The following is a 12,192-nucleotide window of genomic DNA, read 5'->3' on the forward strand; positions in this document are numbered from 1 at the left end:
CATTTGTTGGTTATTTTGGCCTTGCGAAATTTGGATGTTGTCTCCATGGTGCATTAGGGAATGTTGAATGCACACATGCCTCCTCCGCTTGTTGAGTAGGGAAGCATATAACAAAGGACAATATGCATCGGGATGATCGGGACTAAGACAAAGGACACAAGGAGCGGTGTCAACGCGTTCATGACCGGTTTTGGTAGTTGATCATTTACTTGAACTGCAAAGGGCATCTACTTTTTAGTTAGGGATTCTATCAAATTTTTATTTCGGGATCGGGTTTTACCTCAAAAATAGATGTGGCTTTTGTAACGGTATCCTTTGATGATCTAGGCGGCTCGGTGTTACCCGGTGTGTACCTTTTTTTTTCGCTTGTTTTTCAAGAAAAGTATAAGCTTCAGTAGCTCCTTTGTCCATGAAGCAACCTCCGTTCATTATATCAAGAGTTTCTTTTTGATGATCGATTGAGACCATTAAAGAATGAACGAACAAGGACGGACTTTTCTAGTTGGTGGTGAGGACATTCTAACGAAGATCGATAAAAAGCGACTCCATGCTTCCGTAAAAGGATTCATGAGGATTTTGACGGAAGAATTGAATTTTTTGAAGCATTTCAGTTGTTTTCTTCTAAGTGTAAAACTGAAGCATAAAAGCTTGAACTAGTTTATTCCATGTGTCTATGGATTGTGATTGTTGTCCTGCTAGCCAGATTGATGTTTTCTCCGCTAAAGTGAATGGAAACAGCCGAAGCAATAGTTGTTCCTTAGAGACTGCTGGATGATGAAATGTTGTTGCCACTTGTTGAAGTCTACGAAGATGATTGTACGGTTTTTCGTGCTCCAAACCATGATATATTGGTAACAAACTGAAGGCGTTTGGTGGGATCTGAAAATCACCGACAATGTCCTCAAGTTTAATCTTGGGAAGAAGGTCCTTTTGTAATGCAAAGATATATAAGTCCGAGAGGGGCTTCTCTGGCAGTGGAGGATCGTCGGCCATAATGACGAAGTTGATGGCGGCGAAGGATTGTGATGAAGGTAATTAGCGAGAAGAAGAACAATTTTTATGTGAGAACTTACGCAATTGCTTATCGTATTTTTTTTTAACGATAGGTTTGTTCAATTTCTTTAGTAGAACCGGACCTTAATCTCATGCAAGCATAAAATTAGATCTAACTTACGAAGGAATTATGAGGACTCGAATTTTATTATTATCTTAAGCATTAGGGTTGAACAACATATGCCTAAGCTGCCGCTAACGAAGCGATGAAGCTAGGAATACGTGTGCATAAACCAACAGCCCAGTCACAAGATAGATATGAGGGAGGATTTCCGTGCAAACCGCGGTTCTAATTAAGTAACCTCAATCTTTCAAGTTTCCTAGACACCATTAGAATATGATTAAGATTTATAGAATTAAAATTTATGCAAAGGTGGTATTAAATTAATTTTAATTTAATTTTTTTTTTTTTTTTTTTTTTTTTTTTAAGATTTATGCAAGGTTTAAAATACAAACATACAAATACGATCTACTCATACAATACTAGGTGCGATTAGCATGTGAAAGTACTCTACTCATACGTATAGCTATACGAATAAGCAAGCTTGTGTCATCGATAAATATTTCCATACGTACAGGCAAATATACATCAGTAATACGTATATGTACGCTAATTTGTAAATCGATATTACGTAAATGTATATCAATAGTAACAGAGCGAATTTGAATCACTCATACGTATCTAAATACATTAGCATCTGAATCTGATTATACATCTGTGAGAATAGATGACAAAACTAAACATGCAAAGTATTATACCCAAACTAAAATACGACTCTTGTATTGCATAATAAATCGATTTCGACAATACTCATTGAGATTGCGAATGTCCTATAGAGAGCGCTTTTACCCCCGTAGGGTTTAGAAACAACTTACCCAACTAAGATTTTAACCCTCGTTGGAATGTTCTCCTTTTTTCTTGACAAAATCGACATATTAGACAATACCGTTAATGCATATCGTGAAAATATCAAACATTTAACAAGCAACATTTATCGTGAAAGACATATACCCATGCAATACAATACCATTAATATGTAAATATACATTCATATGCAATTCATGTCCGTGTAATCGTATATAAATATTTACGGTATCTGAATTTGATTCATGCATAATTCGAGGGCTAAAGCTTAAATAATAATCCATAAATTTTTCCTAATACTATATACATGGCATACATGCATAAAAAATAATAATAATAATATAAATAAATTACAATAATACTGAAAATTGGAACTGTTGGCTTCCCCGTTTTAAAAAGATATGAAACAGACGTTTTCGATCCGTCGGCCGCGATTAATCCCAAAGGATTATCGAATTTTTCCATCTTGGACCAAATATTTAGGCCCGGAAATGGATCAAGGTGGATCGAGGGAGATCTTTGGTGGCTGAAAAATGAGCAATAACGAAGAAATTCACCCGGGGCCGCTGGTCCCACTCACGACGCGCGACTCCCCCCAGACGCTGGTTTTTTTTCGCAATGACTTGAATTTTCCGCGAAGTCTTATAATTTGCTGCAATGATGTTTCCCAGTCCTAACTTTTGGAACCTGGCAGTGGAACGAAATTTTTTTTAGCGAACAGGTTGTTTACGAGGCAAAAAATACGAAAAAAAACAAAAAAAACGTAAAAACAAATGAAATGTAAAGGAAGAAAGAGAATGGGGGTTCCCCCTTTATGCAACTTCCGATCTTTAGCACAAGTTCTATGGCTTTAGAACAGCAGCGGCGCCATTTGATATATGCTTGGATATATGCTTAGAGAACACTACTTAGAGATTTGAACTCTCTAAGTTTGATGTAAAAGCACTCAAAGTACCTTACTCACGATCTTCGTTGAGTAGAGTTAGAATAAGGATTCGAACTACCTAAAGTATAGAACAACTACAAATTGGATGTTACAATAAGGGAACTAAGGAGTAAGGTTATAATACTAGGTTTCTTCCTAACAAACATTAAAGCAAAACATTTAAGTTTGAAATCATGCACTTAAACAAAATACAAATTACTAAAAAGAAAGGTGGAGAGTTAATCCTCCTCATGTGAAACTATCATTAGTTGTTTATTTGAAAAAGGTTTTGATTCTTCCTAGACTCATAGACAAGTCCCTAATGGAAAAATAGAATTGATCCCTAGCATGCATGGCTCACTTAAGAGCTCATACATGCTAGCAAGTGAAACCAAACAATGACTTATCTCTAAGCTCATTGTTTGATTCCTAACTAGACACTACACCAACTATCATTTTGGGATAGGATGTAGTGTTAGTTGTTCATCCTAAAAACCTACCAAACTCACAACCAATGTTTTTCCCTCACATGAGTTGGATTAACTCCCCAAAAGGGAAGTTAGCTCATGATCCTTGGGACAAGAACTTATGAACTAATAAAAACTCAAAAGAGAAAGAGAGATAGAGAGATAGAGAGAGAAGAAAATCCACAACCAAACTCACTTCTATTATTTCTTAGAAGAACAAGTGTTCCTCCATTAAAACTATTACAAGCTTTTCAATAAAATCAAAAACTTTTTAAAACTCCTTTTCACTAAGGAACTAAAATAATGTCATGTGAGGAAAATAAGTCAAGGGAGTAATTGGAGTGTCCCCACATTTGTCTAATTTCTTCTCCATTTGAGAGAAATCTCATTTCCTCCCACGTGAATTATCAAACCACATTGATTCATTTTTATCTACCACATTAAAACAAAGTGACACCTTGCATTTTTTTTTCACTATTAACACCTAATCTAATTTATTACATGCAAGGTGTCAACTTTGCACCAATAATTTGTTATCTTTGTCTTGACATGCTCCATGATTGATGACTCATCCAATCTTGTGGCCCCCCATAGTGGGTCCATGCGCGATCCGATGGCGATCCGGTATTTTGGGCGGTTTTACAACTTCCCGCCTATCGCGTAGAGTTCATCGCCTACGATTATGCGAGCGGCTCTCTTGTCGCGTTCGAGTCCCCGGTTCGAGAGGTAGGAGCTTTGGAAGTTTGATGCTTCTACGTTGATTTAAAAGAATTTATATATACGCCGTTCCTCGTGCTTTATTGCAGGTTTAACCAATATTTCCATGTTTACTGCAAATACCTGCAAAAGTGTGAAAACATATTTATTTCATGATTATTAAACACATAATGAACCAAATTTATAGGTCTCAATGGGGTTTCATAATACACTTTTGGGTGCTTGTCAGTAGCTATTGAAGTAGCAGTGAAGTTAGCAAGGAGTACATGAGACAGCTCTTTTTTTATTGAGGATGATAATAAATTAGCTATTCATAATGTACTAAACACTCTGGAGTCAAACTCACTTTGTTGGAGGTTCAAATCTATTAAGCTAATGGTAGATGATGTATGTAGGTTTTTTGGTTTTTGTAAGTTCCATTGGATCAGCAGGAGGCATAACACAGAAGCTCAGGCTAGATGGGCTGTTCCCGGACAGGATGTCAGCCTCCTGCCGAAACACTTACTGGATTGTAGGGTGATTCCTCTTATGGTTAGCCAAAAAAAAAAACACACACACACACACACAACATATTGGCATGCCTTGCACAAGATACAAATGTCACGTTCGAAACACAATCGCATTATCAATGCAATAGGACGTTTGGTATTGAACATGGCCACCACATCAATTTACTCTTTACCGTACAGGTCTTATAATGTCAAATCTAGACATAGTTGCTGTTTGCCCACAAGGCCACAATACGACAGTCGATTTAATAACGGTTTAACGTCTGTTTCAGACGTAACAGAAAAGTTGAATAGTAAAATCTGGAAAGTTTTTAACTTGTGATCGTTAATCCTAAACCCTAATCCTCAACCAATGAAACACACTTGTCGGGAAACCAGGCAACCGGAATCATATGCAGACATCACACTAATATAAATTTTAAGTGACTAAACAACAAAAATCCCTAGTGAAATTTGTATTTTGCTAGCCTGCTTAGGTTAGTTTTTTTTTTTTCGATAATATCATATCCCTTGTATTCCCAGCAAAGATAGCACAATAATTTCAGAAACTCATCTGAAGCTCTACTGAATCGAACGTGTTGGATCAAGTGATACACGAGGTATAGAACGATTTGATATTGGTCATGACTCGATCATGATTATACAAAATGTGGTAATGCAGATATTTTACGTGCAAAATGATGTTTGATATGCAAATGCGAGCAATTTTACTTCTTCAGGCGATATGATTTACGTGTTTCTAAAATTTGACAAAGTCTCATCTTTCTTTTTTCCGAATTGATCAGAAAATTTTGAAATGGATGAAAGCGTAGTACGTGGCAACCAGTTCCACACTTCCACCTGGTTCTGTTTCAGACCAACAGTCCAAACTCACTGACACTCTTCTCTATGCAACAACAATGGACGAGTTCTGGAACAAGGATTTGGAGACGTGGTGAACCAAAAAACTTTAAGAGTTGGAAATCTTCATTCTTGGATGGATCATGGATGAACTCTACTTAAATACTTGCGCTACCTGTCGCTAGGTAAATTTCCCTGATTGTTTTGTCTTACACTTCCGGATAAATCTGCATTTTTCAATGGAGTTGCAAATCATATAAATTTTGGTATAACTGGATACGGAAGTTACTCTTTTTTCAATTTTTTTATACCAAATTAAAAAAAAACTAAAAAGAGTTCAAAATCCACTAGTTCCAGTAAGTTAAACTTGTTCTTTTTTGTTTTTTTTTGATAGGTAGATATTAGTAGAATGGACGTGCAGAGCACTGTTACAATAGTGGGTGAGAACATCACAACTTCTGCAACTGAAACTGAAAGGAAAAACATCACAACTCCAGTAAGTTAAACTTGTGAAGTAACACGTCCACAGTACACTAGCACAACTCTAAAAACATCAACAGATATACCAAAACTTGGGAAAAAAGTTTCGGTTTTCTGGAATTTGGCACTCTCTTGTTAATGATTCCAACATTGCAACTTGTGAAGTGATGTTTCACCTGGCACAATTTTAGCAATCGATTATTTGTGTCACTTAGGGCTGTCAACGGGCGGACCTAAATAGGAGACACCTAGGTCTAGGCCCAACCTAGAATATATATATATATCCTTAGATATATATTATAGCTATACCCTCTTAGCTCTATTTTTCAAGACTTCATAGAGTCTCCAATTTTTTGTAAACTCTAATACTAATTACAAAAAAAACAATTCCAAATCCTTAGATATATATTATAGTTATACCCCTCACCAATCTATTTTTTGGAACACTCAAAAGACTCCAGTTTTTTCCAAACTCTATTACTATTTACTAATTACGAAAAAGTATGATATAAATAAAGAACCAATCCCATCTAGAGTTTCACAAAGTCTCCAACTTTTCCTAAACAATATAGCTAATTACGGAAAAAAAAATATACAAAAAACTAAATTGCTAAAAACAATAGTTTCAACCAAAAATGATTTTCCTAAAACCCTTACGCGACAAAGAATAGTTTCCACACTAATCTCAGGTGAAATTCAACATAACAAAGTTTCTTTCTAGAAAATGACAATTAAACTATGAAAAAACAAAGGAAAAAATAAATTGAGTTGCTTGAACATTTACTTTATGCATTTGTTAACCACACATGTGACTAAGAAAAAAAAAGTAAACTAATCATAAAATAAGTAACAGTACATGTGTACACCCAAAACAAATAAAATTGTATTATATGTACTACATATATGGGCCTAACAAATAAAGTTGGATCAATTTGATGTGTCATCCACTGTGGGATTTAGACATTTAGTCATAGTTAAGGATTTCAAAAACTACAATTCCGACCACAATAATTATGACATATTCCAATTAAATTCCTGAATTTTATAATTTCCAATTTTAGGACGTTGACTTAAATAAATTATATAACTATTTATTTAGTTAAAGTGGATGTTGGGATTAAATAAATTATATACCAAACCAAAATAAATTACATATAAAAAATTAAATTATACAAAAAATAACATCACAAAATATATAATAGAAAATGAAAAAAAAAATAACGGCAAACCAATAATGACAAATATTATAAAATATATATAATACTGTATGAAACTAACATCAAAGAACAATTAACGGGAAACATAAAACTAGATGCAAATGCATCGAACTAATCTCAAATAATATTTAACGGAAAATCGAAAATTGGATACACATGCAAGCATTAAACTAATCTTAAAAAGTAATGAATGAACAATCGAATATAGATACAACTGTATTAAACTAACCTCAAAGAATAATTAATGGAAAATCAAAACTTGGATGCAAATACATCAAACTAACATAAAAAAATAATTGTCGGGAAATCGGAAACTGGATGCAAATGCATTGAACTAACCCTCAAAGATGAAATTAAAAGAAAATCAGAAACTAGATGTAGTTGTATTGAACTAGCCTAAAAAAAATTAACTATAAATTGGAAACAGGATGCAAATGCGTGAAACTAATCTTAAAAAATAATTAACAGGAAATCGAAAACTGGATGCAACTACACTGAACTAATTCTAAAAAATAAATTGGATGCAAAGCATTGAACTAACCTCAAGAAATAATTAACGGAAAATTGAAAACTGGATGAAATTCATTGAACTAACCTCAAACAATAATTAAAGGGAAATCAGAAACTAGATGCAAATACAACCCCATCGAATAATAAATGAGAAATCGAAAACTGGATGCAAATGTATTAAACTAATCTCAAAAAATGATTAATGGAAAATCGGAAACTGGATGCAAATGCATTGAACTGATCTTGAAGAACAATTAACAAGAAATTGGAAATTGAATGCAAATGCATTGAACTAACTACAAAGAATAATAAACAAGAAATCGGAAACTAGATGCAAATCAGATTGAACTAACCTCAAAAATAAAAATAATGTAAAAATCGAAACTTAATGCAAATGCATTGAACTAATCTCAAAATATAGTTGTGTTATATATCGTGGGAATGTCTCGATAAGTATAGTTTTGTATTTAAAACGGTGTTTATCTTATCTTTTTTCTTATGATTGAAAACACCTTGCTATTTAAGTAGCTTCAATATGAACTTCTTCTTATTAGACAATCTCACATAACTTTAATCAAACTTCTATTATTAAATAACAAAATGAAGTTGAAGGGTTTTATCAATGGTTTAGGTCCTATTGGACAAGTTTGGATTCGGGCCAAGCCTAGGTCCATTGTCCATTAATTAGTAATACATCAAACTGTTTTGTTTTAGTAAGAATCAAATATATATATATATATATATATATATATATATATATATATATATATATATACAGGTTGGCTCTTAAGCGGACGTCCGTAAACGGACTTAACAAAAAATAATAGTCTCACGTGACAAAGAAAGAAAAAAACCGGACGTACCTAAAAAAAACCCACGCCAAAAAGGGTAATAAAAAGAAGGGTTAACTAGTATTACCCCCCACTAGATGAGCCAATTAGAATCCCCTAGATGGGAAATTAGGGTCTCCCCTTCTAAATACACACAAAAAAAAAAGTCAAAGTGGGTTGACCGAAATTTTTTTGTGTGTATTTAGGAGGAAGACCCTAATTTCCCATCTAGTGGGGGGGAAATCCTAATTGGCTCATCTAGTAGGGGGTAACACTAGTTCACCCTAAAAAGAATTACCTTTTACAATCCTACTTTTTCTCTCTTCTTCTACGTATGCTCTCTCTTTTCCTATTATTTTGTCTCTCGAGTAAGGGGAACAGACGCAGTAAATTCTGACTTGAATGATGGAAGGCATGGATGAATTTTGTGAATAACAAGTATCTCCTCAATATAGTTCAATAAAGAAAAATAACTCTTTAGCAATAGAAGTGCAGTTTGACTGTTAGGTTCAATAAAGAAAATGTGCATAAAAGTACTCCGTCAAACAAAGTTACCAGGGGAGGTGTATCCTTCCTGTATGACATACTCTCCAGTTAGCGAAATATGAGTCTAGAAATCTCAGCATGTCTGTTTGGTCGTTGATGACCCCCATCTTCAAAGCATGGAATTTGCCCTATATTTATCCACTGCACAAGAAACATATTGCCGTAAGCTTAAGGCCTGTAAAAACTAATTCAATAACAACACTTGAAGCAAGCAATAATTGCGCAACCTTAAGATAGATAGAAAAGTATATCAGAGCCTCCAAGCGATCACCAGTTTCCGTACCTACCAACAATTCACGGACAACTTCTAGCTGCATTGCATGCAGAGCTGAGGCAAAAAATTTAAAATGTAAAGACCATATTAAGTTTAACAGAGAAGAAAGATCGCAGTCTACATAGATTAATGGCATTCCACATAATAACCAGTAAACCAACAACCATAACGCAAAAGGAAGATATTTTAAACAAACAACTGACATAACTAGAAAAGGATTGCAAGAACTAAGAAGATTGAGTGAAGGTTAATAATAGATGGAGAATTAGTAGTGAATATTAGATTGCCTCAAGCGACACCTCCACCTTTTAAAAGATCGGTTCTCTTAGATTATGTATAGCATCATATATAATTTCTTATTAGCACAAGGAACTATGTATAAAAGACTTGGACCACTGCTCTTGAATGATCTCTACTCATTGTGGGGCAAGGGAACACAGAAGCCTAATAGGAAGGCAGCATAGGTGCGGGAGAGACTTGCTGGTCGGGGTGTTCCAGGATCGTGGTTTTTGCATGTAGGCGAGCAGCTAGAGCCAAAAAACGTGAGCGCTCCTTTCCGCTTCTTTCTACTTTTTTCTCAAAGGGAAATAGGTAAATCCAGATCAGAAGGAACAGGGCGGATACGCTAGCTAGAAACATAAGACTTGGGCCATATGAAGGAGGAGCTTTAGTTCAGAATCCTCCATGGGAATCTTTGAACATCCAATAATCCAAAACCAAAAAGTTATAATATAATCTAGATATTGGAAAGATCAATATGTAATTCGTTGTTAAGAAAAAGGTTCATCAAGTTAGGTGTCTAAAGTTTAACCCCAACTAAAGATTGATTCAATGATACTGCTTATGAAATAGTGTTGATTGAATGAACTTCTCTCCAAGTGCAACACTACAAATAGAACTAAGTATCTTTTAAAAGCTAAATAGTGCTTCCCCTTATTCTCCACCAATATCCTCTGAGTGGCACTTGGTGCGCTACTGTACCCACCAAAATTATCCATATACACAGTACAAGACAGAGTAAACCCTGTTCAACAAGCTTTGTTTGTTTCAAGTTTTGAATTTTTCATTTTATATCTTATTTAGTTGTTACACCTCTGAAGCTCTCAAGCTTCAATCGACAGCAACAACAGTCAGAGCAGTCCTAGTTTCCTGGTTAAAGAAGATGGAGATGAATATAGATTTAAAGGGACAAGGATAGAGAGTGGCGACAATGGGGAGAGAGAACTAGGAGAGAGAAAAGAGGGGCAGAGAGAAAGTCACGAAGGGTGAGAAAATAGTGTGTTTTTTTTGTGCAAATGGGATTTTGTTTGTTTCACACACGTGAGTTTTTATTTATGACGAGAATCGGTTCGTCAGAGAGCTGGACTATATATATATATTTTTCCGACTCCAAATATGGTTTAGGTCCTATTGGACAAGTTTGGATTCGGGCCAAGCCTAAGTCCATTGTCCATTAATTAGTAATACATCAAACTGTTTTGTTTTAGTAAGAATCAAACCCTCACCTCTTATGTTGCAAAAACAACACAAACCAACATTGCTTCCAAATTTCTATGTACACTATTAATAAATATATTACTAATATTAACTATAAAACACACAAATCTACTATAGATTTCGGGTCGAACTATTATCGGACGGGACAAGAGTATGTCCAGACCTAGCCCAATAATCTTATGGGACTAAATATAATGTCAAGGTCTTTGTCTTATCAATTCGGATTTAATCAGGCTTCGGGATTGTCACAGCCCATTAACAACCCTAGTGTCGACAAATAGGTTTTCGACTAATGTCTTCAATTGTGTAGGTAAGTTGAAATATGCCAAAAGTGTTGTGTCACGCCCCAAATTTCATAAGGATTGAATACTAAAGATATGTGACATCTACAATCATTATGAAACTCGAGACATGATATGGAGTTATGGACCAACCAAGCAAAACCCAAACTATACAAAGACAGAAAAATCCTACAAAAATTTCGGTAGAGTCTCTTTTGTATTTTTGACATTTCATAAACTTAAATTCTGTTATAACCTGAAAATCATAACAATATATATATCTCATTGTTTAACCTAACTATTTAACCATCTCGACGAATGCCAGAATAATTAAGTAACCCTTACGCCTCGAGACAATTTAGTTCCTTCCCTTGGAAGGCATTAGTTTATCTAACGCGTCTATAATCTACTAAAAACATTGTATAAATTACATCAGGACTGTTAGTTCCTCTATACAGCGTGAGGCGTCATTTTATTAAAATTAACCAACAAATAAAATTAATACCAAACATTTACCAAGGTGAAGCCTCTTATATTAAAATTCATACATGAGACCCCAAACAAGAAAATTCAAATTTATAATACGAGAAACTGTTTTGAAGTCTTCTCACCTTAATCCATTGTATATTTACAACAAGAAATAAGGAAATAACAATGTCCAATTCAATCAAAAGCTCCAATTAAATGACCCACACGAAATTGATAGACTTTTACATTATAAACCATCTCCCAATATAAATTATTGAACTTCCAACTTAATCACCAATTTCAATAAGAGATTGCATACAAATCGAATAGGATTCTCTAAAAGAAGTCTATTTAACTACAATTTTAACAACTCTCCATGTCATATGATTCACCAAACATTTACCGTACACCAAAATTTAATAAGGAAAGTAAACGATTACGCACCTTGAATCGAAAAGCAAACCAATTCCTACAAGTGAATTCAAATCCCACGCTCCTAATCTTCAAACTTTCGAAGTCGAAAACAATTTGGTCGCCTTCCATCTTCTCTCTTTTCCTTCCTTCTAATCTCTAATCCCTCATTCTCTCTTACTATTTTTCTCTCATGTTACTCTGGTCTCTCTCTCTTTTCCCTCTCTGGTTTTCTCTCTCTTAAAAAAAAAATATAAGCAATGGCCGACCTCCTTTTTTTTTCTCTATTTCTAGCTTCAACA

At 34.6% G+C, this 12,192-nt stretch overlaps 1 long non-coding RNA gene across 2 annotated transcripts; it reads right to left on the reverse strand.

Moving 5' to 3' along the window:
- Positions 1–5,200: 5,200 nt before the first annotated feature.
- On the reverse strand, positions 5,201–10,407 carry LOC147519939 (uncharacterized). 2 transcript variants are annotated; one of them, XR_015214333.1, is made up of 3 exons: positions 9,187–10,407; positions 8,969–9,100; positions 5,201–5,603 (listed from the first exon to the last, which is right to left on the reverse strand). It is a non-coding gene; the product is annotated as an uncharacterized LOC147519939 (long non-coding RNA). The 2 variants fall into 2 exon arrangements; XR_015214332.1 differs by lacking the exon at positions 5,201–5,603 and having other exon boundaries at positions 8,869–9,100.
- Positions 10,408–12,192: the final 1,785 nt, after the last annotated feature.

This window comes from Coptis chinensis, chromosome 2 (genome assembly GCF_015680905.1).
Source record: "Coptis chinensis isolate HL-2020 chromosome 2, ASM1568090v1, whole genome shotgun sequence".
Taxonomy (NCBI): domain Eukaryota; kingdom Viridiplantae; phylum Streptophyta; class Magnoliopsida; order Ranunculales; family Ranunculaceae; genus Coptis; species Coptis chinensis.